Source organism: Chlamydotis macqueenii, chromosome Z, assembly GCF_036417535.1.
Source record: "Chlamydotis macqueenii isolate bChlMac1 chromosome Z, bChlMac1.mat, whole genome shotgun sequence".
NCBI classification, from domain to species: Eukaryota; Metazoa; Chordata; class Aves; order Otidiformes; family Otididae; genus Chlamydotis; species Chlamydotis macqueenii.
Genome location: NC_141593.1, coordinates 43,531,534 through 43,544,701, shown reverse-complemented (window position 1 = coordinate 43,544,701; position 13,168 = coordinate 43,531,534).

Sequence of the window (13,168 nt, the reverse complement as noted above, 5' to 3'; positions counted from 1 at the left end):
CTGCAGGCAAACAGGAGACTGATAAGTGCTGTGTCTAATTTCTGTAACCATTGTGCAACTTGAGTAGCCAAGTGTAAAGGCATCCTGCAGTACAGCCCTCCACAGCGGAGGGAAGGGGGAAGAAAACGAAACAGCCATTTCTGGCTGCACCAAAACCTCATTAAATTTCTGGTACCGGCAGGTTGGTTATGTTAAACCATACTCTCAAGTAAACTTTGAGTTGTCAAATACTCTAAATCTGTATTTCCGTCTTGCAGCTAATCGTAGGCGAAGTACGCACATACACCAGGTGGTCTTCAAATGCTAGTATTTTGCACCTAGCTGACATGTATGACTTTAGCAAGTTTCACCAATTACCCTCTTCTGTGTAGAAAATCAGAGAGAAATCATCATAAACACTCCGCTCTCAGTTTTCCTCACATTTGAACAATTAATCCTGAGGACTTCTACTGGCTATAGGTGTGAGACACCCCCTTCCCATAGTCACCCTTGCACGCATTAGCACATTTCACCCTGTGCTTTCCATGTGGATGCATCCATGAGCGTGTTGTGCCTCCAGCAAGCACGAAGAGGAAGCCTGGCAGTAGCAAGCTCCCCGTTCCCGTGGTCACCCTCAGTGCAGTTACATGCCAGAGTAATGAGTGGATGACAAGCTGCTGTTCTCCATCACCAAGCTTACAGATCCCTCATTAGAGAGGTTTTAGGAGCAGATAACCTCTGCTTTTTAAGGTCCCACTTCAAGTGGACGGCCAGAAGGAAAACAGTAGTTGGCTGATATAAAGTCAGAGATGGAAAAAGAGTCAGCGGAGGTTTGTACAGCCTCGTGAAGTGAAGCTGGCAGGCTGCGTTAATTACAAAAGGCAGGACAGGGAGGGGAAGGTGACATATATTATTTATATCTGTATTCTGCAACTTTCTGAAAGTCAGCTTGGTTAGGGACTTTCCTACTCCATCTTAAAATCTGGATATTTTTACATCTGCATAGAATGAGTGTCAGGTCTTGAGGATTTAGCCCAGTGCTCATTCTGCAGACTGCACTGGGACAGCATTTTTAGAGGTCCAAATGCCATGTCTGAAGATCAAGTACATGGAGGCAAAGAACACTGAGGCAATTTTCAGGAAATAGCAGCTTAAATCACTTTAGAGTAATCCAGCCAAAGAGTTATACTTGAGGGATTTACCTCTGAGGGTTTGCTTAAAAAACAAATCAGTCCTAACAGAGATTTTCAGTGATGAATTTGTGAGTTTTAACAGAGAGATAGCTTGGAAGAAACCTTAGTGTTACCCTGTTTTAGCTTTCTATTTTGTTTATTTTTTAACCGTGCACTTCCATATTTACTTGACAACAACAAATTGTCTTGCTTCTGAAGTCTGGCCACAATACTTGTCATCTCCAAATTGGATTTTTTTCAACTCACATTATGTGGAGATGGTCATGGAAAAAATAATATGCTATGACTCAAGCTAGATGGGGCTATTCAGGCCTACTTTATTATTCGGATGAGCAGCCATCAACACAGCCTTAGCCATCAGGAAGACACACATAGCCTTCTGCAACAAGGCAGCTTGTGAAGGGGAGAGCCATCCAGAAACAGAAATACGCATTCTCTGGCAAGATCTGCACCTGACAGTTGTGTGATATTACATAAAATGTACTTCTGTCCATTAAGCTGTTCATAGGCCTCTGGTTACTCTAAGATGTACATGCCAGTCCCATTTGCCATCTGTGACTTACTACCAGAGTACCTTGTGGTATTTGGGAGAATAAATGCTCAATGATCAAGAACAAACATCCAGAGGCCTTTGGCACTGGCACATCACAGGTACAAACACCTCTGAAATCCCCATTGACAGCAGCCAGTTATCACACAATAAAATACTTCCGCTTTTTCAGCATGTGCACCTTACTTTTGCATCAGGCAGTTACTGGCTAATATACCATATATACTTCCAGTAGGCTACATCTCTGTTAGCTGGAGAAGGTGGTATTAGTGAATAACAGTATTTTATGCTGTACAGATTGTCTGCAAAAGGGCATACAACTGCTCTCAGGCACATTGTTGAATAACACTGAGTTAGTTTTTTGCAGCTAAGGGAAAGTGAATACAAGAAGGATAAATAAAATCCTGCGCAAACAATGGATCTACTAATTAGTCTTTCTTGGTAGAGACTAAATTGCTCAAAACTAATATTGTACCTACAAAGAATTCTTCAGTCTTGTGTCTTATAGCAGATAACTGCACAATTTTAGCTTAGTTTTCTAAGGAAACGGGATGTATAGCATTATACAGTCTGGCTGTTCACTGATTTTAGCTAGATCTGATATAAGTTTCACAAAGTATTGCAAGGGGCTGAAATACGTCTGGAAACCAAGGGTCATTAGTGCCTGTTTGAATAGAACAACTTATTTTTTTGGTTCCTTATTCAAAGGCACTGCTTCTTTTGTCATCCTACCTGAACACGATCAGAAGAGAGGTGTGGAGAAGTTTTTCTTCTCAACTGCAGAGAGAGACTGGGACTCTGAAAAAGCATAGGGAAAAAGTTAACAAGAGTAGGTATGTAACTACTTGTTTTCATCGAGGACTCAGAAGCATTTGAAGTTTCTTCTTGATTTACTTCATTATGCTGCTTGCACTGTTTTTCTGTTCTATCAAATATGATGATAACTGTTATTGCCTGCAATTTTTCTATGAGCATCTTTTGATGCTCTTTCTAAGTCATGATGTTACTAGCCGCAGTGCCACGCCACCCAAGAGTGGAAACGCCCTACCTATATGCCCTGCTATCTCTCGGGGTCAGAGTGGAATGGTGTTGATTTTCACATGCTTTCCCTGCTTATTTTGGCTTGTGACAAACATATGCTGATAGGAGTAAGCAGAATATAATCGTTTCTCTGCATTAGCATTTGGGTCATCTTTGAAGTGGAGTAGCTAATATTAATGAGTAATTCATAAATCTCGGAAGAGGAATTATTAAATTTTAAACTATACTACAGGTGAAGTAGTATTAGGGGGATACTGAAGTTCTCAACAATGATTTTACCTGAAAATGGGTCCTTAGGGAAAAGCAACGGATTGCTTATGGTCTCACAGCAGAATTTTAAACAGCTTTTTTGCCATTTCTGGACACAATCCACATGATTAATTGGTCTACGCTGCAAAACAGCAACAGTACCTTGAGGACAACAGGAATGGATTGATTGTTTATTACAGATGATGAAGGCCACATTTCTTTCTCCTCTGACTTCCTATCAGCCTTTCAAATCTTTAGATTGTCATCTGCAGCCGTTCACCACCACGCAGGCTTCTGGTGTGGGCTGCTGTCAAGGGGCCATCCCGGTGTTTGCTCTGGGCCATTTGTTGTGCCAGCTCTGGTGCCTGTATGGCCGTATGGTGAAATGGATTAAGAAAGTGATGTCATTGAAAGGTAATCATAACAAAAAATAAAAGGTTGGTTGTCAGTCCTCAAGAACTTTTCTTTGGCTGGCTTGCTATCATTAGTTCTCAGCTCTAATCTGGTTTAAAGGCTACATAGTCCTATCACCTCACTGGCTACTTGGCTTTAAGCAACGCACAGCAATCAGATAATGGCCTTGGACTGACTTGAGTACTGTAGGACTACAAGAGCTGCAACTGTTAGTCACACAAACGTTTATTATTTTCCACAAATTTATTGATTGATGTCTCCTTTTGAACATAACCACTGGCACTTCTATCTTTCCTTCAGCACCCTAGTGAAATGACTTCTCCATCAGTGGTTTTTAAGAGGAAGAAACCGATTACAGGGATATGGATACAGACTTTATTACTTCTGCTTAGCTCTATTTTATCTTACAAGGGAGACCATTTTCTAGAATACAGTGCTGGGAGGTTACAAACATCTTGTTGCAGCCATATGGCAGCAAACTCAGTATTTGTTCAATTTTAATGTTCAGATATCATGCAGAATGGTAAGATGGTCATGCCACTGTATGAACATAGAAAGAAATAGAGTTTTGAAACTATAAAGAATCTTAGAGGAATCTTATTAAGCTCTGTAAGACCAGGAAATGCCAAAAATTAAGTGCAAATTTCAACCTTCATTCTTGACATTTATGTATGCAAAACCTATGATTTAAATGTAGTTTCATTTCTTGAGTAAGAAAGCAAAATATTTCCCAACATTTTGTAATTCTGAATAAAATTAATGTCTTATAATATAATGAATAGTATTTGAGCAGCATTTTGTATCTACCACAATGATTACTGTAATTTTAAGGAGGTAGAGGGTGAAAAATACTGATTTACATAGTTCTGAATTACAGTTGCTATTGATAAAAGCTAGTCCAAGGTTTCACCCTCAAATTTGCCCTGCAACTGAGAATCATCCCCAGATTATCAGAGGTTAGTTGGAGGTTTTTTGTGAGTGTCAGTGTCTGCCTAGACACTTCTGATAGGCAAAAACTGCTTCCTTGAAAGAACAGGGTCATAAACTGAAGTTAAGTGCCTATTTAATTGTTTAAGAGCAAGTGTTAGGAAGATAAAACTGAATGTGTTAAAAGTTTTGACATTCAGAGTTTTCAGTTTTGTTTTAGACTGACAAGAATTTTGTCCAATTAAACACATTTTGCATGCCCTCGGCTTAACTGAATAAATTCTAGTTTGACTGAGGTGAACTGAGAGGCCACATTTTTACTTTAAAATAAATTAGAGTTAAATACTCAGATTCCTCCATGATTATGCATCTTCAAAACTTTCCCTTTATGTTTGAAAAATCTTAGCTGGAAGTGGCTTCCCAGAGTTTTAAAACTGCCAACCACCCAGTGCTGTGCTGGGCAGTGCCCATGCTAGGTTAAGTGATCAGGCAGAAAGAACTGCAGAGAGTTCAAATCTTTGAAAATATAGACTTTAGTATAACTGTGTGGGTACTAAGGGTAAGCACCTACCAATCTGAGCTATACACAACAGAGTGCAAGCTACTAGCAATCTTGAAAGTGCATTTAATAAGTACAAGACATTTAAAGACTTACCATGCAAATAAAGGACTTTCCATAATGGACTTTATTAAGAAGATTGGTCTTTCTTGTTAAAGAGTGAAAACTCCAGTACTTGCTATACAGTGTGTCATGCCCACTTTTTTCCATACAGTTGACTACAGTTGAATATTAAATATTCCTATACATGAACTTCTTCAACATAGACCAAAAAAAACCCCACTTTTTTCTTTTCAAAGATAAGTTTTTTTTCAAAAAAGTCTTAGAACAATTTCAAAAATGTTCCATAAGTCCCAAATTCATTGTAAAGAACCCTTCCTTCTGTAGTGCTTTGTGTTTACTGACTGTTATTTTAAATCCAGCCTTTACATTACAAAGCTGCAGCTTAGTTTCATGAAGCGCTAAGCAAAGGCAACCATTGAAAACCACTCAACCAGTGCTGGCCGAATATAACCATTGATCAGTAGTATTTGCCTCTTAAAGTTAGGACCTAATCCTTAATGGGATCCCTAAGAAGCCTGTACTTTGTTTTGGCAATTTTTGCCCTTGCGTCCTTCACCACAGAAAACAATTGATGTCTCTCCCCCTCTCCCTCAGTTTTGTCACACCCAAAATTGTAAGCAGAGCTGGAGGGGTCAGTTCAGAACAAACACAAGCTCAAAGCAGGCATTGCTGGCAGTTTGAAAGAGTTTAATTGCTTTATTCCATTGTTTTCCTCCTTTTGTGCTTTTTTTTTTTTTTTTTTTTTTTTTTGGGCCTAGTGTTGTATGCCCTGATTCCTGCAGGGACTGGGAGTGGGGAAATGCTGTAAGAAAAGCTGTTCATGGAGGACTATTTGCCTGCTCAGAAGCACTAGAAGTCTCATGAGGATCCTTGCATACATGAGGTTTTCACCCCCGTTGCACAAACTGAAGAGTACAGTTGAAGTTGCAGATGAACATCCACACATCAATTGATAATTATTGTTATTTATTTATTTATGCGGTTCAAGAAGAAGACATCCCACAAGGTTAGGTAGAGTGCAAAAGAGTCTTTCTTTCTCAACCTTCAGATTAGCAATGGATTTTATTAAAGGTGTAATGTGTCATTTGTACTATGACAGCTCAAAAAAAGTGTTATGTGGTATCATAACCCTCTTAAAGTAGGCAGTAAAAAAAAGCTTGGTTAGACGTAGAGTAGGAAAGCTATCCACAAACAGTTTCTAGCTCATCGTGAAGCAAGAGCACTGTCTTGCAAGATATCTTAATTCGTCTTGAATATATGTAAACTAAAAAGGAGCAAAGTCCCTTTGCTCTCCAGTGAGATCGTTCACAGCTAAAGTAAGCCAGAAATAGCTGGAATGCCATAAATTCAGACCCTTTCATCTGAAGCCACTTTCAAGTGTTATCAAACCCCTAAAAGATAGTCCCTATCCTACACTTCAATTTAGTACCTAAACACAAAGATGTTTGTTCAAATCAGTCTCCTGAAACACATGAAAACCAAACATTTTTCACTCAACCACCCTTTGCCCATCAGATTACCACAAGAGCTTTCAGGGTCTTAAATTCCTTCTCCATAGCATAGATCTATATTATGTCCTCTGAAGACTGATATGCCGCACTGAACTCAGCCTTAGTACTAATTCCTGTCCAGCAGTGTCACTGGCTTTATTGGAATTGAGTTTGTAAGAGAATTTAGATCTTTACATGATCTGAAAACTTCAATTTAAAAAAAGGTATTTGCAGCTAATATCATCTTTTAAGAGATATTTACAGAAGAAATTCACTTTCAGAAAAATCTCTCCTCTTTTCGAGAAATTCACTGGTGCAAAGACAAGCAGTGTTGCAACAGCTCAGGATTCAAACTGAAGCTTAGAAAAAACTGAAAGAAAAAAAAAATGAGGAACTGGTTTGGAGGGTTTAAGAAGGCTCAGATATGGTTATGGATATTTTTGTCACTCTCCCCCTCCCTCCATTCCTTTTTGCTCTTTTTTCTTTTTTTTTCTTTTTGTTGGTTTTTTTTTCCCCAGAAGCAAGGCGAAAGAGACATGGGGGAATAGGCATGAGAAGAAGAAATATAAAAAGAAATAATGTGTAGGTTTGGGTGACCTGGTGGCTACTTGTGATAATTTCAAAAGGTTTCAGTGACAAAACTATATTAAAAACTCCTGTCTTGTATGGCACCTATGCCTGTCATTGCAAAACCAGATCTTGTTACCTTTAGCATTCAAACTCAAAACTACAGCAATCAAAGCAGCCCTTTATTTTTAAATTTCAATTTTCACTGTAGGCTGAAGGTGCACCTTGTTCTGCAAGTTGCTCCAATGAATTCTGTATTTCCAAGGTTTTCGGTGAGAGATTAAGGGCATTCTGTCCTTAATCTGCTTATACTTTGAAGAGGAAGGGATGTAAAAACTTTGATTCTACAGCTTGGGTAGCAAGAGATGAGAAAGGATCGAAAGCAGCCCTGAGGAGAAGGACTTCAGGGTGTTGGTGGACAAGAAGCTCAACATGAGCCAACAATGCACACTTGCAGCCCAGAAAGCCAACGACGTGCTGGGCTACATCACAAGTGGTGTGGCCAGCATGTTAAGGGAGATGATTCTGCCCCTCTACTCCACTCTCATGAGACCCCACCTGGAGTACTGTGTCCAGCTCTGGAGCCCTCAACATAAGAAGAATGTGGACCTGTTGGAGTGAGTCCAGAGGAGGGCTGTGAAGATTATGAGAGGGCTGGAGCACCTCTCCAGGACAGGCTGAGAGAGTTGGAGCTGTTCAGCCTGGAGAAGAGAAGGCGCCGGGGAGACCTTAGAGTGGCCTTCCACTACCTAAAGGGGGCCTACAAGAGAACTGGAGAGGGACTTTTGATGAGTGTGTGTAGTGATAGGACAAGGGGTAATGGTTTTAAACTGGAAGATGATAGATTCAGACTGGATACAAGGAAGAAATTATTCACTGTGAGGGTGATGAGGCAATGGAGCAAGTTGCCCAGAGAAGGTGTGGATGCCCCATTCCTGGAAGCATTCAAGGCCAGGCTGGATGGGGCTTTAAGCTGTCACTGCCCATGGCAGAGGAGTTTGACGACATGATCCTTAAATGTCCCTTCCAACACAAACCATTCCATGATGCAGCGATTCTGTGAAGTTATGATCATTACACTTTTCTTCATATGTTTGGGTTTACATATTGTGGTATCCACATTTCTCAGATATTCTAGAAGAAAATTATGGATTATTGTATCTTTGCTTTTTTTTTTTCCTTTATATCCAACTAACATCATAAACACAAGTTCAGAACAGCTTCCTTTTTTTTTTTTTCATACAAATATCAGGGTGATTGAATCAGCCAACTGGGTTTCTACCTACGGTGGTTGCTAAGAACGAAGTATTAGGAATTTTAGATTTGAATGCATATTTACTTGGTGTATTTCCTACTTTTCTTTCAATATAAGAAAAGCCTGTTCCAAAAAGACATTTATTAGATAGCAAGAGTTAACAATTACTCCCTAGTGATATATATACATAACTTCCACGACAGTTTTGCTCAGTTTGTAGGTCAACAGCGTATTCCTTAATGAAAAAAAGGAAAAAAAAAAACGGGTTGCTGTTGTGACGCAGGTGCTGAAATCTCAGTAACAGTTCCAGAGCAATATGAAACCCCTGTAAATCATGACTCCCTCACCAGGCAACCAAGGCAAAGGATTTCCCCAAACTACTCTTATTTTGCTAAGAGTGTCATCTTGTGGAATTCTTGGAACACTCTTCAGTCCTGATTGGCAGCTGAAGAGGGAGATTAGTTTTCCTCCTGGTGGAGTAATCCATTATAACTGATGGTGATTGCTTCTAAGAAAGCAATGTGTCAACAAAACCAAAGAAAATGTGGTTCCCTGACATATACTGTTAATGAGACACCGTTTGTTCATTTGTCCTCCACAGGTATTTCCTAATGATGAAGTCGAGGAGGAGTTTGTTTGTTTTTTTAACCTATAGCGGCTGCACAGACTGTGATATCAAGCTGTTATAATCTCAGATCAAAAGTCACTTAGCCCCTATAGGACTGTACACACTTCATTACACGTGGTGGGTCTGATTCCCCTGTCTTCACTATCACAGTATTCCTCACCTTCAAAGCTCTGTGGTGCTGCTGATTATAAACTTAAGCAAAGTGTACATTTTCCTCTTGATGTCACACTACAAGAGGCGTGTCTTCACACTCTGTAGTTTTGTCAACCTTTCTGTGACGCCTGCTCTAGGCCATGGCACTGTCAAATCAATGGCGACAATAATAAAAATTGTCAATTCTTGAGAATGGAATTTATTTCCTGTAACCAAAGCTGTATTCCATGGCACTATGCCAAAAGGCAATTTCATTTCTCTTTAATCATCTAAAGCAATTAATGTTCTAAAGCACTGTTTTGAAGTCATATGTCATGAAAATATGGGTTAGAAGCTTTAATGATATTATAGAGGTCAGCAGACAAGGACAGTTTTCAAAATACAGTTCAGTACAATTCATTGTATAGTGGCTCAAAATTTAACCTTGTGTCACTCAGCCCACACAGGATTTATATAGAACATTCAAACTAAATATAAAAGGCTAGAAGGTCTGCTAGTTGGAGATTTTAAAATATTGCTATCCTTTATTTTCTATATTTCATGAATCTTCACTCCAGACAGATATTTTATTTTGGTAGCATACAGGCACCTGGCTTGCAAAAACATTTTTTATAAAGAACAGAAGAAAAAATATATATTTCTGAGTGTTCACAGATTCTAAACTGAGACTGTTTCTCACATAACCCATGAACAGGTCAAAATGAGCAGCTTTACTGATTTTGAAAACAGCAATGAACTCTTTCACTAGCTCATAATACTAGGACTTACCCAGATGGAAGAGCTCTGCCGAGTAAATCAACAGCACTACTTCATTCAAGAGCAATTAATTCTCAGTGAAGTCAACGCAGCTGGAAATGAGCCCATGGTTCTAAAAGGCTGTGGTTTTCTAAGCTCTTCCATCCAGATATCACATAGCCTCAGCTTGCAACCGAATTGTTGCTCAAAAAGGTACCACCATAGCTCTTTTAGAAGCATGAATTTTACCAGGATGTGAACACTTACCTTTGCCACCTGAGGTCCCAGGTTTTTAAGTAGATTCTTGTTTGTTTATTTATTTGCAGAGGGGACACTGGCTGCCTCCAAAGTGGAGGAAATTAAGCACTTCCCAAAATCAAGAACACAGACTGTAAGAAGAATATAAAAGTCATAGGTCAGCAGCAAACTGGAAGAACCACTATCACTACTACCAATGCAAGCTGAAAATAGCAGTTTGCAAAATGGTGTAAGCTCCAGCCACCTGTCCACGGAGAAAAAAAATAACTTTTTTTTCCAAATAAGGCTCAATTGTAATAGTAGCAATAATGGCGAGGTACAGAAACATGAGTAAACATTAAAAATAGATTCATAAACTTTGTGCGTATGCCTTTGAGTAGTGAATCCTAGCCTATTTGTCCAGGCAATTTGTTACAGATGGGTACAGAATGCTCAATAGCATATGACATTGAACTTCACTAAGAAGGATGGTTTCTTAAGTTTCACATTTAGCGAAGATTTAGTAGCAGAGCACTACAATGTATTTTTGTATTAGTGTAACAGCATAGTGAGTGCTAAGACTTCATTTATTCATTTGCTAGTAGATTAAATAATATCATTTATAAGGAAAAGAAAACTGCCAAAATAAATGGAGGAAGTGTATTGCGAGCACGATGTCTTGGGGGAAGTGAGAGAGAGTTGCTCTGTTCATTCTTTCCCTCCTTTACAAAATAAAAGGCAAAATTTTTCCATTGTTATTTAAGAGGAAATACTCTGCCACAAGAGCGTCTTTGGTTACAATTTATAATACAGTCTTTTTACCCAGACTCATTAAATACTGTAGAGAAGACTCACTGGCTGCTTTTCCCCCACTGGAACATGAAAGTACTTGACAAAATGAAAAGGCAAAAAACCATGCAAAACACGACTTCATAATGTTACTGAGGCAAATAGCTGGCATTTATCTGGGGAGAAAAACTCTACAGCTAGCTTAGCTGGGATGAAATGCCAAGAGCAGTCTTTCAGTTCTTATGCTTCAGGGCCTAAAGACACCAGCAAAGGACAAAGCAGATTTCTGTCCTGCCGTCTGTAGTTGAACAACTGAAAACCTCAGAAGGAGAGGAAAGTTAGGCTTTCTTCTGAACAGCCTAGCATTCAGACACACTGGGCTTTTCTGCAGCTGAGCTGCCAGTTTGTTAAAATGAGAAGATGTGTAAGTAGAGATAATGTCTTCTATTAACCTAACTTGTACAGCTGGAAGGAAAAAGATAGCTTTCGGGTGCACGAACCCTTCTGTTATTAAAAACTCCCTTCAAACCTGCACCTGGGAACTGAAATTCATAACCATAGCAGACACTTTAAATCCTGGATTCATTAGCGGTTTTAAGGCATACTTCCTCTCTTCCGTTTTCTCCTCCAGCTCCCTCCAAAAACCTCTGTGTGTTCCCTAGGCAATAAATTACCCGTTTCTCAATTATCTTAGGAGATAACACCTCTTAATACCTCTCTACTCCAGAGACCCAAATACCTTTCCTCTCATTTCTAATTAAACTCAGCATAATTAAATTCACAGGCATTGTTGCTAACTTACATGTGACTTTGAAGTTTGCTGCTGTTCTTTCAGAGCTGAAGAAAAGCTTGTGTACCCACGACTTTGCCTAGGTTCCCAAGTATTCCACTTATTCCAATTTTTAAAAATCACCCCTACTTACAAAACTGCCCTTGGTTATATCTTTAGCATGTGTGACCCCAACATCCCAACACCACCATCACTCTATTTTGAATGTAAAGTGCAATTAACAGCAAATGATGGCATGGGAAATTCCCTTGCTTCTGATGGCTACCAGTGTCCTAGGAGGTACCACACGGAGAAGAGCAGATTGCATAGCCCTTCTTCGTGTGGCAGACAGGTGGGAATGACCCATCAGCAAAACCCTGGCAGAACTCCCATGACTTACCAAGGCCACTACTGTTTCCAAGGGATTTTTCACCAAATTTCAAGTCCCTCTTGGAAGAGAGGTCCCTCCTTCCTCCGTGGAGAGGTATGGATCTGGGAAATGCCGCAGTAGAAGCAGGATGTTCACAGACTAACAGAATCATTGACACATCCTCCAACTATACATCCCAAACCCTCATTTATCACCACGGTTTCAGTAGACATAACAAGGCGTGAATCCATTTCTTGGATCCAGCCAAATTCCTAACAACCACTCAGATCCATGGTGCTGTTTCTGTTGCTTTTCTGCACCATATGAAATCTTTGGTGCCACGGAGAGGGTTTGCACCACATGTTTAGGCTGATGTATGGGATTAGCAAAAGGCCACATACACTCACACACATATGAAACTTCACAGCTCTGGTTTTGAGGCTGATGGAACAGAAGAGACTATGCAGAAGTTCTGCCTCTCTTTTGCCTTCTGCCACTTCCATTCTTTCTGAGAGTCCACTATTATTTCCTGCATGAACACCCCAGAAACCTTATGTGCTAGGTTAATGAGGTCAACAATCCTGAGAAACCTCTTGGGCCAGGGATGACCACTAGACCAGGGATGGCCTAAGACCTTTTTCAGGTTTATTAAGCTAATATCAAGCCAGAGATGGCCTGAGAGTGCAGCCTTACTTGTTTTCTGCACAGAGCTTCCCTTGGTTCTACATTTCTGTTACTATGGTGGAAATCCTTGATATGACATTGAGTCTTGTATCCTTCATGTGACATTCTGAAACTAAACCACCAGTTTTAGTTAGTCAATGAGTTAGCAATGTAAATCATATACTTGTGATAGTTTACAAGGGATGGGCTAATTCCTAGCTGCAGAGCTCCCACCTTTGTTAATCTTTGGACTACTCTTAATCAAAAACTTTTTGAGCAATATCTTTAAACTGAGTCAGGGAATTTTGGGTTCACATGCAAAATTAATAAGCATATTTTTTTCTAACAAGCCCTGACAGAGGTAAGGAAAAACATTTCATATTTTCATTGATGATGGCCAAAGTTTTACTGGAAAGCTTACTATATTGCAATACAATAGCAAAGCAAAATGACTAAGAAAATACTGAGATTTTGTAACAGCTGAACGTAATACCAAAAAAAAAAAGATAGAATAGAACTGTTTTCCAGTGACACACA